General features: G+C 50.5%; 2 non-coding genes across 2 annotated transcripts; both read left to right on the forward strand.

Moving 5' to 3' along the window:
* Positions 1–10,793: 10,793 nt before the first annotated feature.
* trnas-uga (transfer RNA serine (anticodon UGA)) lies at positions 10,794–10,875 on the forward strand. The gene has a single exon. It is a non-coding gene; the product is annotated as a tRNA-Ser (tRNA).
* Positions 10,876–14,105: 3,230 nt separating this feature from the next.
* On the forward strand, positions 14,106–14,187 carry trnas-uga (transfer RNA serine (anticodon UGA)). The gene has a single exon. It is a non-coding gene; the product is annotated as a tRNA-Ser (tRNA).
* The last annotated feature ends 619 nt before the right edge of the window (positions 14,188–14,806 follow it).

Genomic DNA, 14,806 nt, shown 5'->3' on the forward strand with positions numbered 1-14,806 from the left:
AACAAGATATTGTTTATTGTGATGCACCAATTACATTGTTCCATTTTGCATTATATAGGTTCAATTCTGAGCAAAAAAATTGTGATCCCAACGTGTTTCCAATAGGCCGCTTTTTAATTTGACGTCACAGGCACCACCATTACACTCAAGGTGATTCATCTATATATATAAAAGAGCTCTTCTGTCTGTCCCGATGTCTGTCTGTCTGTCTGTCCGTCCGTTCTCTATACGTTTGAAAGTTACAGAGCGTACCGACGCGCGTGCCACGTCAAAAGAAAGCTTGCAATTCCGGACCGGTCATAGGCGTATTTACGTTTCGGCCGGACAAAAAACGTGCCCGCAGTATCCAAAAAACGTTCAGCGTTCCGCTCATTAGCATCTCATTAGCGACCGTGTGACATCGAGGTCGACCAATCGTACGGCGGCTTCCTGGCGCGTGCCATCCTACAGTTGCGTGTTGAGTGACTTGACGATTGACCAATCCTACGCTTCGGTGCGTGTGTGGGCGGGCCTTATCGTTCTGAACCGAGGTGAGTGGCCGCCATCTTGCTTCCATTCTTTTTCCTGCTTTCTGCGTCTTTCTTTTCAAATATACATTTCCAGCAAAATAAAATTGAATTTATTAAATTGTTGTAAAAAAAACTTCATTCATTTGTAAATATTTTTTCTAACCTGAACATTCCTTTTCCTACATATTCCCGTTTTTTTGTTAGGCCTGAAAGCCTGGGCCTTTCTTGCCCAGCCAGGCCCGAGCTAGGGCTTCTGCTAAGCTCCTCACCAACCCCCCCAACCCCCCCCCCGGCCCCCCGTCACGTTACCCGGGGCAACGGCGTCAGCCACGAGGTTCAGGGTGCGCGCGCAGCAGGAGCAGCTGAGACGCGACGTCTCTCTGTTCCGCGCTCGGCTCGGGCGGCGGGCGGGTCTCTCAGCCGCAATCGGCGATCTGGAGGGCGGGGCTCCGGAGAGCGGGAGGGCGGGGCTCCGGAGAGTGGGACGCCGCTGCTCGTGAGGGCGGGGGGCGGGGCTCGGGACATCGGGGGGGGGCGGGGGGGCGGGACATTGGGAGATCGGGGGGGCGGGAGATCGGGGGGCGGGACATCGGGAGATCGCGGGGCGGGACATCGGGAGATCGCGGGCCCGGACTACAGATCGGGGGGGGGCGGGGGCTCGGGAGATCGGGGGGGCCACCCTCAGGGGGGGCGGGGCTCCGGAGATCGTGGGGGGGCGGGGCTCCGGAGATCGGCCGGGGCGGGGCTCGGGGTGTCGGGGGTCGGGGCTGCGGAGATCGGGGGGGCGTGGCTACGGAGATCGGGGGGGCGGGGCTCGGGAGATCGGGGGGCGGGGCTCGGGATATCAGGGGGGGCGGTGCTCGGGCGATCGGGGGGGCGGGGCTCGGGAGATCGGGGGAGGCGGGGCTCGGGAGATGGGGGGGCGGGCCTCGGGTGATTGGGGGGCGGGGCTCGGGGACTCTCCCCCTGCCCTCCCCCCTCCCCTCCCCCCACCCACCCCCCCTCCCCTTCCCCCCTAGCCCCTCCCCTCCCCCTCCCCCCCCCCTCCCCGCCCCCCTTCCCCCTCCCCCCTCCCTCGCCTTCCCCCCTCCCCTTCCGCTCCCCCCCTTCCCCCCTCTTCCCCCCTCCCCTTCCCCCCCTCTTCCCCCCTCCCCTTCTTCCCCCCCGTCTTCCCCCCCTCTTCCCCCCAGTCGCTCTCTCTCTTCCCCCAGTCGCTCTCTCTCTTCCCCCAGTCGCTCTCTCTCTTCCCCCCACTCGATCTCTCTCTTCCCCCCCCACTCGATCTCTCTCTCCCCCCCACTCGCTCTCTCTCTTCCCCCCCACTCACGGGGAGTGTGAGGGAGAGGGGGGGGAGTGTGAGGGAGGGGGGAGTGTGAGGGAGGGGGGGAGTGTGAGGGAGAGGGGGGAGTGTGAGGGAGAGGGGTGGAGTGTGAGGGAGAGGGGTGGAGTGTGAGGGAGAGGGGGGGAGTGTGAGGGAGGGGGGAGTGTGAGGGAGAGGGGGGAGTGTGAGGGAGACGGGGGGAGTGTGAGTGGGGTGTGTGAGGGAGAGGGGGAGGGAGTTCTCTTCCCCCCAGTCGCTCTCTCTCCCCCCCACATTCGCTCTCTCTCCCCCCCAGTCGCTCTCTCTCCCCCCCGTCGCGCTCTCTCTTCCCCCCCAGTCGCTCTCTCCCCCCCAGTCGCTCTCTCTTCCCCCCCAGTCGCTCTCTCTTCCCCCCCAGTCGCTCTCTCTTCCCCCCCAGTCGCTCTCTCTTCCCCCCGCTCTCTCTCTTACCCCCAGTCGCTCTCTCTTCCCCCCCAGTTGCGCTCTCTCTTCCGCCCAGTCACTCTCTCTCTTCCCCCAAGTCGCTCTCTCTCTTCCCCCCAGTCGCTCTCTCTTCCCCCCAGTCGCTCTCTCTTCCCGCCCCCAGTCGCTCTCTCTTCCCCCCCCAGTCGCTCTCTCTTCCCCCCCAGTCAAATTCAAATTCAAATTCAAATCGCTTTATTGGCATGATAAGGTACATCTTATGTTGCCAAAGCATCAAAATACATTTATGGTTGAACACATAAACGCAGTTCTATTCATACAGTGTATAAACAGTTATATCCCTGAGTGTATAAATATACATTCGCATTATTTATATATACTCTTTTCTTAGTTTACTGGTTGTCCCTCTGTTCATGGCAAGCTGTAACATAGTGTGCCGCCAGTGTTATACATCTTCTCTCCTCCCCCAGTAGGTATGGGAGTTTTTGGTTGTCATTCAGGTTTCTGAATTCAGGGCATATTTGTGAGAATTTTTGGTAGAAATTCTCCCTGATGCCCTGATATTTTCCACAGGCTGTGAGGAAGTGCATCTCTGTCTCCACTACTCCCTGACTGCAGTGAGAGCATATCCTGTCCTCTCTTGGCAGCCTGGTCTGTCTGTGTCTGCCTTTTTCGATCGCTAGGCTATGTTCGCTAAGTCTGTACCTTGCCAAGGTTCTTCTCAGTTTGTTATCCTTTACCATGGTCAGGTAATCAGCTATGTTGTATTGTCTGTTTCGGGCCAGGTAGCAATTGAGTTTGCTTTGGGTTTTTGTTGTTTCTGCCCAATAGGTCAGATATTTTTCCTTTTGCTCAGCGACGATTGTGTTGGGTCGAATTCTTTGTGTTACGCTGTCACTGTCCTGGGGCTCGTTATTGTTAGTAGTGTTAGTAGTTACTTCACTGAGTCCCCAGGACTAGTTGACTGAGGGTATTCTTCTTTATGGTCAGCTCTTGGCATTTCAGGGCGTCGTAGTGATAGCATTGGGGGTTGCTCATTTGTAGGTGATTCCAAAATTTGGTGGCTCTTTTTTGGATAGTGATTATTAATGGATATTGGCCTAGTTCCACCCTGCATGCATTGTTTACTGTTTTCCTTTGAGTCCGGAGGATACTTTTACAGAATTCTGCATGCAGGATCTCAATTGGGTGTTTGTCCCATTTTGCAAATTCTTGTTGTGTTAGCGGTCCCCATACCTCACTGCCATCGAGTGCAATTGGTTCAATTACTGATTTGAAAATTTTTAGCCAAATGCTAATTGGGATATCTATTTGGATTGATTTTTTAATGGCATAGAAAGCCCTTCTTGCTTTCTCTTTCAGTTCATTCACAGCCAGTTTGAAGTTTCCCGTAGAACTGATTTTTAAGCCCAAGTATGTGTAGTTAGTGGTTTGTTCAATTTTGGTTGTTCCTAGTGTGAAATTTATTTTGGGTCCCTGATGTTTGGATCTTTGCTGGAACACAAGGACTTTGGTTTTTTGGGGATTTATTGTCAGTGCCCAAGTCTGGCAGTACGACTCCAGCAGGTCCAGGTTCTGCTGTAGACCCTCCTTAGTTGGTGACAGCAGAACCAGGTCGTCTGCATAGAGGAGGAATTTAACCTTGGATTCATATAGGGTGAGGCCGGGTGCTGTAGATTGTTCAAGTAGTTTTGCCAATTCATTTATGTAAATATTAAAGAGTGTCGGTGAGATTGGCGAGCCCTGCGTCACCCCCCGCCCCTGTGGAAAGTATTTTGTTTGTTTGTCTCCAATTTTAACTGCACATTTGTTGTTTGTATACATTGATTTAATTACATCATATGTTTTTCCCCCTACCCCGCTTTCGATAAGTTTCAGGAATAAACCGTCATGCCAGATGGAGTCGAAAGCCTTCTGGAAATCTATAAAGCATGCGTAGATTTTGCTTTTGTTATTGTGAACTTCCCCCCCAGTCGCTCTCTCTTCCCCCCCAGCCACTCTCTCTCTTCCCCCCCAGTCGCTCTCTCTCTTCCCCCCCAGTCGCTCTCTCTCTTCCCCCCCGCTCTCTCTCTCTCCCCCCCACACTCTCTCTTCCCCCCCCCGCTCTCTCTCTTCCCCCCCCCGCTCTCTCTCTTCACCCCCAGTCGCTCTCTCTTCCGCCCCAGGCGCTCTCTCTTCCCCCCCAGTCGCTCTCTCTTCCCCCCCAGTCGCTCTCTCTTCCCCCCCAGTCGCTCTCTCATCCCTCCCCCAGTCGCTCTCTCTTCCCTCCCCCAGTCGCTCTCTCTTCCCTCCCCCAGTCGCTCTCTCTTCCCTCCCCCAGTCGCTCTCTCTTCCCTCCCCCAGTCGCTCTCTCTTCCCCCCCGCCAGTCGCTTTCTCCTCCCCCCCAGTCGCTCTCTCTTTCCCCCCCAGTCGCTCTCTCTTTCCCCCCAGTCGCTCTCTCTTCCCCCCCCAGTCGCTCTCTCTTCCCCCCCAGTCGCTCTCTCTTCCCCCCCAGTCGCTCTCTCATCCCTCCCCCAGTCGCTCTCTCTTCCCTCCCCCAGTCGCTCTCTCTTCCCTCCCCCAGTCGCTCTCTCTTCCCTCCCCCAGTCGCTCTCTCTTCCCTCCCCCAGTCGCTCTCTCTTCCCCCCCGCCAGTCGCTCTCTCTTCCCCCCCAGTCGCTCTCTCTTTCCCCCCCAGTCGCACTCTCTTTCCCCCCAGTCGCTCTCTCTTCCCCCCAGTCGCTCTCTCTTCCCCCCAGTCGCTCTCTCTTCCCCCCCAGTCGCTCTCTCTTCCCCCCCCGTCGCTCTCTCTTTCCCCCCAGTCGCTCTCTCTCTCTCTCTGCCTCCCAGTCTCTCTCTCTCTCTCTCTCCCGTCTCTCTCCCCCAGTCTCTCTCTCTCCCCCAGTCTCTCTCTCTCCCCTGTCTCTCTCCTCTCTCTCCCCCAGTCTCTCTCTCTCCCTCCCCCAGTCTCTCTCTCTCTCTGCCTCCCAGTCTCTCTCTCTCTCTCTCTCCCGTCTCTCTCCCCCAGTCTCTCTCTCTCCCCCAGTCTCTCTCTCTCCCCTGTCTCTCTCCTCTCTCTCCCCCAGTCTCTCTCTCTCCCTCCCCCCAGTCTCTCTCTCTCTCTCCCCCAGTCTTTCTCTCTCTGTCCCCCAGTCTCTCTCTCTCTCTCCCCCAGTCTCTCTCTCTCTCTCCCCCAGTTTCTCTCTCTCTCTCCCAGTCTCTCTCTACCCCCCAGTCTCTCTCTCTCCCCCCAGTCTCTCGCTCTCCCCCCAGTCTCTCTCTCTCCCCCAGTCTCTCTCTCTCCCCCCAGTCTCTCTCTCTCCCCCCAGTCTCTGTCTCTCCCCCCCAGTCTCTGTCTCTCCCCCCAGTCTCTCTCTCTCCCCCCAGTCTCTCTCTCCCCCCCAGTCTCTCTCTCTCCCCCCAGTCTCTCTCTCTCCACCCAGTCTCTCTCTCTCTCCCCAGTCTCTCTCTCCTAGCAGTCTCTCTCTCTCTCACCTCCAGTCTTTCTCTCCCCCAGTCTCTCTCTCCCCCAGTCTCTCTCTCTCTCTCTCCCCAACTCTCTCCCTCTCCCCCCAGTCTCTCTCTCTCTCTCTCCCCCACTCTCTCCCTCTCCCTCCACTCTCTCCCTCTCCCCCCAAGTCTCTCTCTCTCCCCTCAGTCTCTCTCTCTCTCTCCCCCCACCACCCGGTCTCTCTCTCTCCCCCCGTCGCTCTCTTGCTCTCTCCATCTCCCCAGTCTCTCTCTCTCTCCCCAGTCTCTCTCTCCCTTCGCCCATCTCTCTCTCTCTCCCCCAGTCTCTCTCTCTCTCTCCCTCTCTCCCCGTCTCTCTCCCCCAGTCTCTCTCTCTCTCCCCCTCAGTCTCTCTCTCTCTCTCTCCCCATTCCCTCTCTCTCTTTCCCCATTCTCTCTCTCTCTTTCCCCAGTCTCTCTCCTCTCTCTCCCCCCGTCTCTCTACTCTCTTTCTCTCCCTCATCTCTCTCTCTTTCCTCCAGTCTCCCTCTCTCCCCCTCAGTCGCTCTCTCTCTCCCCCTCAGTCTCTCTCTCTCTCTCTCTATCTCCCCATTCTCTCTCTCTATCTCCCCATTCTCTCTCTCTCTCCCCAGTCTCTCTCCTCTCTCTCCCCCCAGTCTCTCTCTCTCACACTCCCAATCTCTCTCTCTCGCACTCCCAATCTCTCTCACACTCCCAATCTCTCTCTCTCACACTCCCAATCTCTCTCTCTGACACTCACAATCTCTCTCTCTCTCACACTCCCAATCTCTCTCTCTCTCACTCCCAGTCTCTCTCTCTCACACTCCCAATCTCTCTCTCTCTCACACTTCCAATCTCTCTCTCACGCTCCCAATCTCTCTCTCACACTCCCAATCTCTCTCTCACACTCCCAATCTCTCTCTCTCTCACACTCCCAATCTCTCTCTCTCACACTCCCAATCTCTCTCTCTCTCTCACACTCCCAGTCTCTCTCTCTCACGCATTCCCAGTCTCTCTCTCACACTCCCAGTCTCTCTCTCTCACACTCCCAATCTCTCTCTCTCACACTCCCAATCTCTCTCTCTGACACTCACAATCTCTCTCTCACACTCCCAATCTCTCTCTCTCTCACACTCCCAATCTCTCTCTCTCTCACACTCCCAATCTCTCTCTCTCACACTCCCAGTCTCTCTCTCTCTCTCACTCCCAATCTCTCTCTCTCTCACACACTCCCAATCTCTCTCTCTCACACTCCCAATCTCTCTCTCTCTCACTCCCAACCTCTCTCTCTCTCTCACACTCCCAATCTCTCTCTCTCTCACTCCCAGTCTCTCTCTCTCACACTCCCAATCTCTCTCTCTCTCACACTTCCAATCTCTCTCTCACACTCCCAATCTCTCTCTCTCTCACTCCCAATCTCTCTCTCTCACACACTCCCAGTCTCTCACTCTCTCTCTCTCTCACTCCCAATCTCTCTCTCTCTCACACTCCCAATCTCTCTCTCTCACACTCCCAATCTCTCTCTCTCACACTCCCAATCTCTCTCTCTCTCTCTCCTTCCCTCTCTCTCTCTCCTTCCCTCTCTCTCTCTGTCTCTCTCTCCTTCCCTCTCTTTCTCTCTCCTTCCCTCTCTCTCCTTCCCTCTCTCTCCTTCCCTCTCTCTCTCTCCTTCCATTTCTCTCTCTCTTTCCTTCCATCTCTCACTCTCTCTCTCCTTCCCCCTCTCTCTTTCTCTCTCTCCTTCCCTCTCTCTCTCTCCTTCCCTCTCTCTCTCTCTCTCTTTCCCTCTCTCTCATTCCCTCTCTCTCTCTCTCTCTCCTTCCCTCTCTCTCTTCCCCCCAGTCGCTCCCTCTCTCTCCTCAAACAACAACAACATGCCCTCAAAAAGCCTCGGCACCGCCGGGCTCCCCCAGCTAGTAACTAATAAACAGAGAAGTCAAGCACTGAAAGGGTATTTGTAGAAAGCGTTGTGAGACTGTGGAATGCAATGGCCCAGCAAGCAGCAGATTTAAAACAAGGTTTAAAAACCGGCAGCCTGTGGGAGGAAGGGGGCAGAGAGGCAAGAGAGACACAGGAAAGATCAACTTGGAAACTATTGGCCCCGAATCCACTTTAAATCCCCCCACTGTATTTAAACCCATTTAATGTCAGATTCACAAATTGATGCATGTGAGCAATATAGGACATTTATCGCTGTCTCTGGTCTAAAATAACTGCTTTATTATTTGATCCCACCCGCTGTGTTTAGGCTCTACCCTGAATATTTATCTCCGACCTAGAATCAGTTTGTAATCTGGAGACAAGGTTTCTGCAGGCGGCGGGCAGGGAGCAGAGGCTGCGGCTGATCTGTGTCATGTGGGAGCAGAACACAATGTTTCTGCTGTTTATTTTCATTACCCTGCAGAATATTCCATACTGTTCTCAACATCTTACATACCGTTAAATATCGGAAGTTTCCTTTTATTGTAATGATCGCTGCGATTCTTCTGGACTTGCTGAATTTGCAGCAAGTTAAATATCACGAAACCGTCATCGCCAACAATAAACAGGGTCAGCGATTTGAGAATTTAGTATCTTGGAGCCGACTTTTTCGCGGCTGCGATGGCCGAGTGGTTAAGGCGGTGGACTTCAAATCCAATGGGGTTTCTCCGCGCAGGTTCGAACCCTGCTCGCAGCGGGTTTTCTCATTATGATAATTAATTACTTCAAATAAATTATTTTCTTCAATCTGCTCCCTCTGGGAGGATTTTGGAATTTTCAATGCCGGTTTTAAGGAACTTAAAGGATTGCCGAAACAACTGGATCATTTGCTTCAAGAAGGTTTGCTGACCGAATTCCAAAAGTTTTCTGCAGATTGTCTGGAAGCGCCAGATAAGGAGGCCTCGACAGTCTCTGAGGTACCTTCACATACACTCGGTGCTGTCCGGTAGCATCAGTCTGTGTAACCATGGGAGAGAGAGAATGGAAAGTCACTGGAAGGCTTGTTTCTGTCAGCAGCAATGGTACAAGAGCAGCCATTCTAAAGTGAAAAGCAGAACACATTCCAGGAGACAGGCCAGGAGACAGACAAACGGAGTGGAGATCTGGAAGACTGACCAGGAAAAAAACAAGGAGGACACCAACTCATAATTCATCTCTCCCTCTCCCGAAGCAGAAGAATTGAACATTCTGAGTTTTGAGTTGCACCACTGAGGTTGTACAAGTCTCTCTCTGCAACACTTGTATTATTATGTCAATAAAACGATTTGTTTGAAAAGTTTGAAGCTTCATTTCCCATGGAATTTTCTGAATCGGGCTGCATTGGTTCCGAAGGCCGGCTCTGCTTTCGCAGAGCTTGACTGTCGGGAGGTCCCGCAGGTCTAAATGTATCGACTGGTTTCAAAGCACCAACTCAGATTGGGGCGTATGGGACATGTGGCCCAGGAAGAGTGGTGGTAGCAGAGCACACTTAGCAGTTTAAGTGGCTGAAAGTGAATGTTAGATTAAGGAAATACCGCAGGAAAATTATAATGAAATTGAAGGGGGAAAGTAAAGGAGAGGTATTGATTGTGGAAGGAAGAAAAGTCTGCGTTTTGTTTCGGTTTGGAGCCGAAGATGCTGCGGCCAGAATGCAGATAATTAATCACTATACGAGGATTATTAATCTCTGTACGAGCACGGCACCACACATCAACAACTGGAGCTCTGCAAAGTATCGCATGGCACTGCATAGGAAACATGGATTTTTGGTGAAGAGTCCAAAATCAGCACCGCCAGAAATACAGAAGCGGTGAAATTCAACGCAGGCCTCGCAGCCACTGGAGCCTTCATCCAGAATGGGAACTGTTGCAGGCACAGTTACATTTAAAAGAATTGTCGCCTTTTTACACGAGAAGAAACTCACCCCTGGAGATTCTATAAAAATAGGCCCCGCTGGGAATCGAACCCAGGATCTCCTAGTTTACTAGATAGACGCTTTGACCAGCTAAACCACGGTCCCAATGCTGGCGCAATTTCTCGCCCCCACTCACTGATGTCTATCAGCTTCCGGTCGCAGTCTTCTGGACTCTCAGGCCGTTTCTTATTTCTCCAGCTCTCTTGTCTATTCCGCCATATGTCCCATTGCTCTCTGTGTCTCCCGCTTAATTTGTCTCAGTGTCAATCTGTGAGGTGATTCTGAATGATTACCCTATGTTTGTGTCTTATATGAAATAAATGGGGGGATCAGACAAATCTTCCTCTGACACTGGGGAACAAATAAGCCAACAGTTATAACACGATATTGTTTACTGTGATGCAGCAAATACAATATTGCATCTTAAAAGTTTCAGTTTCAATTCTGGGCAAAAGAAACTGTGACTCCAACGTGTTTCCAATAGCCTGCCTTTTAATCTGACGTCACAAACGCCACCATTGCACCTCAAGGTGATTGATAACTAATAAACAGAGAAGTCAAGCACTGAAAGGGTATTTGTAGAAAGGGTTGTGAGACTGTGGAATGCACTGGCCCAGCAAGCAGCAGATTTAAAACAAGGTTTATAAACCGGCAGCCTGTGGGAGGAAGGGGGCAGAGAGGCAAGAGAGACACAGGAAAGATCAACTTGGAAACTATTGACCCCGAATCTACTTTAAATCCCCCCACTGCATTTCAACCCATTTAATGTCAGATTCACAAATTGATGCATGTGAGCAATATAGGACATTTATCGCTGTCTCTGGTCTAAAATAACTGCTTTATTATTTGCTCCCACCCGCTGTGTTTAGGCTCTACCCTGAATATTTATCTCCGACCAAGAATCAGTTTGTAATCTGGAGACAAGGTTTCTGCAGGCGGCGGGCAGGGAGCAGAGGCTGTGACTGATCTGAGTCATGTTGGAGCAGAACACAATGTTTCTGCTGTTCATTTTCATTACCCTGCAGAATATTCCATACTGTTCTCAACATCTTACATACCGTTAAATATCGGAAGTTTTCTTTTATTGTAATGATCGCTGCGATTCTTCTGGACTTGCTGAATTTGCAGCAAATTAAATATCACGAAACCGTCATCGCCAACAATAAACAGGGTCAGCGATTTGAGAATTTAGTATCTTGGAGCCGATATTTTCGCGGCTGCGATGGTCGAGTGGTTAAGGCGTTGGACTTGAAATCCAATGCGGTTTTCCTGCGCAGGTTCGAGCCCTGCTCGCAGCGGGTTTTATCATTATGATAATTAATTACTTCAAATAAATTATTTTCTTCAATCTGCTCCCTCTGGGAGGATTTTGGAATTTTCAATGCCGGTTTTAAGGAAACTAAAGGATTGCCGAGACAACTGGATCACTTACTTCAAGAAGGTTTGCTGACCGAATTCCAAAAGTTATCTGCAGATTGTCTGGAAGCTCCAGATAAGGAGGCCTCGACAGTCTCTGAGGTACCTTCCCATACACTCGCTGCTGTCCGGTAGCATCAGTCTGTGTAACCATGGGAGAGAGAGAATGGAAAGTCACTGGAAGGCTTGTTTCTGTCAGCAGCAATGTTACAAGAGCAGCCATTCTAAAGTGAAAAGCAGAACACATTCCAGGAGACAGACAAACGGAGTGGAGATCTGGAAGACTGACCAGAAAAAAAACAAGGAGGACACCAACTCATAATTCATCTCTCCCTCTCCAGAAGCAGAAGAATTGAACATTCTGAGTTTTGAGTTGCACTACTGAGGTTGTACAAGTCTCTCTCTGTAAAACTTGTATTATTATGTCAATAAAACGATTTGTTTGAAAAGCTTGAAGCTTCATTTCCCAAGGAATTTTCTGAATCGGGCTGCATTGGTTCCGAAGGCCGGCTCTGCTTTCGCAGAGCTTGAATGTCGGGAGGTCCCGCAGGTCGAAATGTATCGACTGGTTTCAAAGCACCAACTCAGATTGGGGCGTATGGGACATGTGGCCCAGGAAGAGTGGTGGTAGCAGAGCACACTTAGCAATTTAAGTGGCTGAAAGTGAATGTTAGATTAAGGAAATACCGCAGGAAAATTACAATGAAATTGAAGGGGGAAAGTAAACGAGAGCTGTTGATTGTGGAAGGAAGAAAAGTCTGCGTTATGTTTCGGTTTGGAGCCGAAGTTGTTGCGGCCAGAATGCAGATTATTAATCACTTATACGAGCACGGCACCACACATCAACAACTGGAGCTCTGCAAAGTATCGCATGGCTCTCCTTAGGAAACATGGATTTTTGGTGAAGATTCCAAAATCAGCACCGCCAGAAATACAGAAGCGGTGAAATTCAACGGAGGCCTCGCAGCCACTGGAGCCTTCATCCAGAATGGGAACTGGTGCAGGCACAGTTACATTTAAAAGAATTGTAGCCTTTTCAGACGAGAAGAAACTCACCCCTGGAGATTCTATAAAAATAGGCCCCGCTGGGAATCGAAACCAGGATCTCCTTGTTTACTAGACAGACGCTTTGACCAGCTATGCCACGGGACCGAATGCTGGCGCAATTTCTCGCCCCCACTCACTGATGTCTATCAGCTTCCGGTCACTGTCTTCTGGACTCTCAGGCCGTTTCTTATTTCTCCAGCTCTCTTGTCCATTCCGCCATATGTCCCATTGCTCTCTGTATCTCCCGCTTAATTTATCTCAGTGTCAATCTGTGAGGTGATTCTGAATGATTACCCTATGTTTGTGTCTTATCTATATATATAAATCGGTACTTCTGTCTGTCTTTCTGTCTGTCATTCTGTCTGTCATTCTGTCATCGCCTGTGCGTCTGTCGGGCTATGCGCTCGAAAGTTACAGGGCGTACCTACGCGCGCGTTACCTCCAAAGAAAGCTTACACTTCAGAGACGGTTTTAAGCGTATTTACTTTTCAGTCGGACGAAAAGGGTTCGCGCCTTATGCAAAAAACCTTCAGCAAAAAACCTTCAAAATTAAACTCATTATCTGCAAGCATTGATTGACTGACATCAAGGTTCCACCAATCCTGTTCCGTCACGATTGACCAATCCTACAGTACGGTCCCCTGATGGTTGGCCAATCGGTGTGTGTGTGGGCGGGACTATTCGTTTTCATCTCGGGGATGTGGCAGCCATTCTTTCACTAAGCTTCCAGCTCAAATGACTTCAGCTTCCAGCTATAACGACTTTCAAAGTTAGTATCTCTTTTAAAAGTAACATAAGATTTACCAAAAACGTTTTATAAGTACTTTCACTTTCATTTTTCAACCTTTTAAAAGGTAGACATACAGGGACACAGACAGGGCCCTAAGCCTGCCACTCGATTTAAAATGTTGCCCAGCACCAGATTCACAAAGGGACACAGACAGGGCCCCAAAGCCATAAGTAGTTTCACTTTCATTTTGCAAGCTTTTAAAAGGTAGACAGACAGGGACACACACAGGGCCCTAAAGCCTGCCACTCGATTTAAAATGTTGCCCAGCACCAGATTCACAAAGGGACACAGACAGGGCCCCAAAGCCTGGCACTCGATTTAAACCGCCTGCCCCAAAACAGCCCCGGCAACGCCGGGCTCCCCAGCTAGTATGAAATAAATGGGGGGATCAGACAACTCTTCCTCTGACACTGGGGAACAAATAAGCCAACAGTTATACCACGATATTGTTTACTGTGATGCAGCAAATACAATATTCCAGCTTAAAAGTTTCAGTTTCAATTCTGTGCAAAAGAAACTGTGACTCCAACGTGTTTCCAATAGCCTGCCTTTTAATCTGACGTCACAATCGCCACCATTGCACCTCAAGGTGATTCATAACTAATAAGCAGAGAAGTCAAGCACTGAAAGGGTATTTGTAGAAAGGGTTGTGAGACTGTGGAATGCACTGGTCCAGCAAGCAGCAGATTTAAAACAAGGTTTAAAAACCGGCAGCCTGTGGGAGGAAGGGGGCAGAGAGGCAAGAGAGACACAGGAAAGATCAACTTGGAAACTATTGACCCCGAATCTACTTTAAATCCCCCCACTGTATTTAAACCCATTTAATGTCAGATTCACAAATTGATGCATGTGAGCAATATAGGACATTTATCGCTGTCTCTGGTCTAAAATAACTGCTTTATTATTTGATCCCACCCGCTGCGTTTAGGCTCTACCCTGAATATTTATCTCCGACCTAGAATCAGTTTGTAATCTGGAGACAAGGTTTCTGCAGCCGGCGGGCAGGGAGCAGAGGCTGTGGCTGATCTGTGTCATGTGGGAGCAGAACACAATGTTTCTGCTGTTTATTTTCATTACCCTGCAGAATATTCCATACTGTTCTCAACATCTTACATACCGTTAAATATCGGAAGTTTTCTTTTATTGTAATGATCGCTGCGATTCTTCTGGACTTGCTGAATTTGCAGCAAATTAAATATCACGAAACCGTCATCGCCAACAATAAACAGGGTCAGCGATTTGAGAACTTAGTATCTTGGAGCCGACATTTTCGCGGCAGCGATGGCCGAGTGGTTAAGGCGTTGGACTTGAAATCCAATGGGGATTCCCCGCGCAAGTTCGAGCCCTGCTCGCAGCGGGCTATCTCATTATGATAATTAACTACTTCAAATAATTTATTTTCTTCAATCTGCTCCCTCTTGGAGGATTTTGGAATTTTCAATGCCGGTTTTAAGGAAACTAAAGGATTGCCGAGACAACTGGATCACTTACTTCAAGAAGGTTTGCTGACCGAATTCCAAAAGTTATCTGCAGATTGTCTGGAAGCTCCAGATAAGGAGGCCTCGACAGTCTCTGAGGTACCTTCCCATACACTCGCTGCTGTCCGGTAGCATCAGTCTGTGTAACCGTGGGAGAGAGAGAATGGAAAGTCACTGGAAGGCTTGTTTCTGTCAGCAGCAATGGTACAAGAGCAGCCATTCTAAAGTGAAAAGCAGAACACATTCCAGGAGACAGTCCAGGAGACAGACAAACGGAGTGGAGATCTGGAAGACTGACCAGAAAAAAAACAAGGAGGACACCAACTCATAAGACCGGAAGATTGGGGGCAGTACAGGATACAGCAAAAGAGGACAAAGGGATTAATCAGGAAGGGGAAAATAGAATACGAAAGTAAACTTGCAGCAAACATAAAGACAGACTGCAAAAGCTTTTATCGGTATATCAGGAGGAAAAGACTGGTAAAATCCCAAGTCGGT

Source organism: Somniosus microcephalus, unplaced genomic scaffold, assembly GCF_052327205.1.
Source record: "Somniosus microcephalus isolate GS21.2 unplaced genomic scaffold, FLI_Smic_1.0 unresolved_chr1, whole genome shotgun sequence".
NCBI lineage: Eukaryota > Metazoa > Chordata > Chondrichthyes > Squaliformes > Somniosidae > Somniosus > Somniosus microcephalus.